Source organism: Bos mutus, chromosome 1 (genome assembly GCF_027580195.1).
Source record: "Bos mutus isolate GX-2022 chromosome 1, NWIPB_WYAK_1.1, whole genome shotgun sequence".
Lineage (NCBI taxonomy): Eukaryota > Metazoa > Chordata > Mammalia > Artiodactyla > Bovidae > Bos > Bos mutus.
This window is the reverse complement of record NC_091617.1, coordinates 57,985,553-57,991,552: the sequence shown is the minus strand read 5'-3', so window position 1 is coordinate 57,991,552 and position 6,000 is coordinate 57,985,553.

Sequence of the window (6,000 nt, the reverse complement as noted above, 5' to 3'; positions counted from 1 at the left end):
GGAGTGAAGCCTGCAGGAGGAAGGAAAAACCTTGCTGGACCACAAGAAAGGTGGGAAAGAACCCAGAGGAAAGGGTTCCTCTGGACCTTTTCCCTGTGGCTTTACTGAGTGAGGAAAGCACGATGATCAAGGTCCCACCAGTACATTCATCTTCTCATCAGAAAGTTTCTGCCTCCAGCTGGGTCCTATCCTTCCAATATCAAATAAAACAGCAAAGCATAGCCCTTTGCTCAACATCAGCCCTGAGCTTGATCTTTCCTGTAGAGGTCCCCACTCAAACCGTCCAAACCAACACTTGCCCAATCCTGACCACACTCCTTACACAAAAGGTCTCACTTAGTCCTCCCAACAGTCTCATAGGGTTCACACTCTTGTTATCTTCACATTACAAATGAGGAAGCTATGTCCCAGAGAGGTGATGTCATCCACCATGGTTATCACACATGGCAGAGCAGCAGAGCTGGGGTGTGAACCCAGGTAAGCTGACTCCAGACTTATATGCGTAGCTTCTACAACACGCAGGTAGAAATGAAGCTTGATCATAAAAGCAACACAGGGTCACTACAGGAAATTTGGAAAAACAGAAAAATCACAAAAAGGAAAGAAAAATCACCCACTATCCTAAAATGTCTGCCTTTGAGGAAAAGGGATAAAGTAAAAACCGAAAATTTCCTTCTTATTTCTGACTTCAGCTCTGAAAGCTATCCACTGTCCTTCCAGACTTTTTTCTTTAACATTTACAGAAATATGTGTAGCCATAAACATCCACATACAGTGGTTTTTTAAATAATAAGACTGTGTTTGCATGTGGCACATGATTATTTTGCATATTGCTTTTTTTACTAAATATAAAATCTATTCAAACCTTTTAAAATAATTACATGATTATCTACTGTCTGCTGAACCATAATTTATTCAACCAGCGCTGTAATAAATATCTCTGTCCATATAGCTTTATGGGTCAGGGCTAGTATTCCATAAGACACATTGCAACAAGTGGCTCAGAGAGTGTGTGTATTTTTCAACACTAATTGTCAAATAACCCAGTGGATCTTTAGGATGACAAAAAAAAGGGGTTGTTGATAATAAATCTACATTATGTAATGAAAAGTGCATGTGGCTTATTTAAGCATAATTGTGTACAACACTGAGTAAATGACTTAAAGGGGTTTATACATTTCAAAGTCTTCCCCACTAAGAAACTGAAGAAATACCTTTGCTTGTTGTGGGTAAGAAAATGTGTCCCTTTTTGGGTTCTCTGGAATTCTCCTCTCAGTTGAGCATTGCTTTTGTCCCACTATCTTTCTTGTGTATATGCCTTGTTCACTGTTTCCCAAAAATGTACATTCTTGATACCCTCATGTGTTCAACGTGTACTCCAAACACCAAGTCTTTACCGACAACTCTCCTCAAACAGCTGTTCCCTCCAACACCCTTGCAAGATGCCGGTTGCTGGTTTTCCTGTTTGCCTGGCCTGCCCCTCTGCTCCAGAGTTGGCCAGGCTGATGGCTTCATGCATTCTGGTCAGCACAAGGGAGTGGGTTGCCATGCCCTCCTCCAAGGGATCTTCCTGACCCAAGGATCAAACCTGTGTCTCCTTCCTCTCCTGCATTGACAGGTGGATTCTTTACCACTGAGCCACGGGGGAAGCCCCCAAATGAGAGCAGCATCATATAAAATGTTAGATTTCAAACCTGGGGATTTTACCGAGCGCCTTTCATACATCAAGGGCTCCAGCCTTGGAGTCTGTCCTCCCTCTGCTGGTGGCAGGTGACCAAGTGGGACACTTAAGCATGGCTGGAGGTAATGTGACTAACACAGCTGTTCAGAGTCACATCCCCAGGGAGGAGACAGTCAGCATTTGCATTCTTTAAATACTTGTTCAACCAAGAGAACTCATGCTGCCAGCTACTGCTGTTTGAGAACCAGGAACAGGAAGGGGCCCCATTGAGGTCAGGCGGCTGGTGTGCAGGTTGATTTGCAGGGAGGACATTCTAGGCATGTTCCTGCTCATACTGGGGAGCCAAGACTGGGGAGGTTAAGATGTGTGGGGGTTTTTCAGTCTCTCTAGCACCTGTGACGTGAGAGGCTCTCCTGACAGTAGTGGGTGGATCCACAGGCACCATATACCCTGCATTGCTTGAGTTGTGCCACCCAGAGAAGACTACCCTTCCCAAAATGCCAATAACACTTCTTTTGAGAACCATCTGTAGGCTTTAGACATCAAAAAGCCTTTACTATTGTTTCCCAACCTGGTAAAGTAGGCTTTGTCCCTTTGGCCTGGAGGCTGGATTGCAATGATAGGCGTTGCTCTCTGGGCCTCCTTGCCTGGGCACGACATCACTCTTACTTGGCTGCCAGTGCAGAGGGGGCAGAAGACAAGTGCATACTCTCTGATCTATAAAACACTGACCTCAAACCCCTATGTGGAACCCTTGCTGTTAACTGGCATTTGGCATCTTGCCTACAAGTGGATGCCGAAGAAAAGCCCACTCAAGTAAAAACTCCTTGGGCTTCCCAAGAGAAATACAACCCACTAGCTTCGAGGACCAATAACGCCATTGTCCCTCTCCCAACTCTTTCCACATCCCCAGCGCTTGGAAAATGCCAAGTATGGAAGGCCCTTAAGTCTTGTCAGAAAAACCCAAGAAAATAAAATTAATGAGTCAGCACTTTCTGTGTTCTTGCTATGTGCTAGGCTCTGTGCTAAGCATTGGACATACCTTATCTCACTTCGTGCCAAGTGATGTAAAATAAAGGTCACCTTAGAAAAAGGTAATGCAGTCATGCTAATCACACCCCTCAGTCTTTGTGGGTGAGTCTCTGTTAGACTGAAGCTCCCAGAATCCCTCAGGTCTCAGCGGCTGGGGAGGCAACGTGGCTAAATTCACATTTAGTCCAGGGCCCACAGAGGGATGACTTCTCTCTCACGTGTCTTCTGCCATTAACAGAGATAAATCCAGGGATTGTCATTACAGTAATGGCCTCTGTGTCTAAGAGGAGTTAAATAGAAAGTCAGCGAATGTCAAATATCTTGAAAAATCTATTCACCATGAAGTCACCTTCTAATGTGTTCCGAGGAAACAATAACATCCATTTTCACTCCAGACACTACTCTCCATGGTAAATAATATCACGAGGTGACTCTATCCTATAAGTCCTCAGAAATTGTTTCTAATTATTGTCAGAGGCACATCAATTACCAGTAGAGCCTCCAGGCAGCCCTCGTCATGGCTCTGATTAGAAACATGCTTTACTTCCATTTTTCCTGTCAAGCCTCTCAGCCCTATACATATTTAATTGCTCCATCTTGGCAGTGGGCCTGCTTTCTTCACTCTCCCGTCTGAAGCTCTCATGGAGAAGTCGGCGTCTCGTCCAGTCCCAGCCTGCACCTCGCCCTGCTTGAGAAGTGCCTCGGCACCTGCCAAGAGCTCGTTCAGTCCTTTTAAAAACACTGGGCTCTGGTGACCCAGATAACTGATAAAACTGCTTCAATCATTAAAAACATACCACTCTGGGCCATGTACTGTATCTTAAACACATTTCATACATATTATCTCACTGAATCTTCAGAATGACCCTGTGAAAGAGATACGACGACTTGCTCCATTTTCCATTTGGGAAAACTGAGGCACAAAGAAGTTAAATAATTCTCCCAGAGTCACTTAACACACAAATAATGGAGGACCTGCAGCCACCATGATGGAGTCCGTCTGTCTGTCTTTGCTTCTGTTCTTCCAGAGGCCCTGTGTTGGGGGTGAGTTGGGCCTCCTCCTTATGTCCCCTCCTGATTGCTAACCTCTGCATCCCTCCCACTCACTCCTTGAAGATTTTAATTAGTCGGACTCTTTCCAAAGCTACTTCTTCATAATTCTTGGTGCCTTCCGCAACCAACTAGACTTCAGGGAGTTGGGCTCCAGAAGGCGCCACCTATGTAAACCACAACAGGAAGCAGAAGTACCCAAGGGGTAGCTGTCTGGTAGGGAGATGCTCCTCCCAAGGGCTGCCCCCCACCACGTTATTTCGGCTCCTCTCCTCCAGTGACTTTGCTGCTACCATCTTGGCCAGCCAGCCCATGTTCAGGCCCCTACCTGGACATCACCAGCTACAATGCAATGTACTCTCTATTCCAGCATCTCCCTCTGAGACCATTGCCTCCTCTCTTTCCAGCTTATCTTTTCTAGACTCCCAGCTCCAACAGTTCTTATACCACACCAGGACCAACAAACCATTGTTCCTGGCCTCTTATTATTTCCCCTCACCCTTTCCCTACCTCCTGCCCTCTTACCCAACTCAGATTCCATCACTGTGTTACTCCCTGTGTAGCTCAGCAGCCTCACAACCTGCTGCTTCTTTGTTGTACCAGTTTAAGACAACTGTCCCTTTACTCCATAGCTGCATCTGAGCAGTTGAGCATGACTGAAGGAAACAGCCTTGCTGACTGGTCTCGCTTTGGTCTTATCACAAGCCTCAAGTGGGCCCCAGTGCTGCCTGGCAGCCTGCTGTATTTCCCTCATCCACTCACTTTCCCAGAATCATTTCACCAGTTTGTCTTTCTCTTCAAACCTCCAGCACCCTCTCTTCCTCCTCCAGAATGCTCGGCTGATAACTTCACTTCCCATTTCACTCAGAGAAGATTTGAGCAACCAGAAGAATCTACACAAGCTTCTACTGTCACATCTACATCTTTCCACACTTATGTCCATGTTTTACCCTTAACCTTCCCATCTGCTGCTATGAACTGTCCATCTTCTTCCTAAAGCCAGTCTCTCCTCTTTGCACTATATCCCCTCTCCTCATGCCTGATCAATGACATTGCTTTTGTACCAATTTTTCTTCTCCACTGAATCCATATACAAACATGATGCTATTTCTCCAACCAGGAAACACAAACAACTCCCTTTGATCCCACATCTAAATCAAACTATGGCTCTATTTCTGTTCCCCTTCACAACAAAACTCCTTAAAGTCTCTTTACTCACTCTCTCCCATTCTTCTTTTCTGTCTTTTCTTGAACACATCACAAGTAGAGTTTTGTTCCCTCCATGCAACTAAAACAGCTCTCACTAAGGTCACCAATGACCACTCAATCTTAAATGCAGTGGCAAATTCTAACTAGACCTTCCAGCAGCAAATGACTCAGATGCTCACCCCTTCCTTCTTAAATGCTTGGTCCCCTTCCCTTCCAGAGCACCACCCTCTCACCACCTGGTCATCTCAGTCTCCTTGACTAGTACCTCCTCATCTCCCTCATCATTTAGATGTTGGACTCTCTTAAGGTTTTAGTCTTCAGGTCTTTTCCCTTCTCTGGCTACAACCACACCTCGGGTGACAGCTCCAGCCTATACCTCCCCTTTGACATCCAGACTCTTGTAGTCAACCAGCTTCCTCTCCGTTCCTGGAACATGCTGAGCATACCTGCCCCCTGGGTCCATGCCTGCTGCCCTCTCCTCTGAGATTCTCTCCCCTAGATGATTTGTTCCTTTTGTCTCTACTAAAGACTCACTTCAGAAGTAAGCCCCTCACACCTAGCTGAGCTAACATGAAACTACCATCACCCTCCCCACCCATCCTCCCTGCCCACCACTCAAATGTATTTTTCTCCATAGCATCAATCTCTACCTGGAATATTACAGGCTCAGTTGTTTATTTACATGTGTCTCCCTTCCTTGGAAACTAAATTCCATGAGAACTCTTTCCTATAGTGTTACATTCATACCAGGCACTCCTTTAAAATGCACTTCTAAAAATAATTATTTATTTGACTGCTCCAGGTCTTAGTTGTGGCATGCAGGGTCTTACTCAGTTATGCCATGTAGGATCTAGTTCCCTGACCAGGGATCAAACCTGGGCCCCTTGCACTGGGAGTGTGGAGTCTTAGCCACTAGACCACCAATGTTAGTCTCAGCCATATCCGACTCTTTGCTACTCCATGTAGCCCACTAGGCTCCTCTGTCCATGGAATTCTCCAGGCAAATATACTGGAGTAGGTAGCCATTC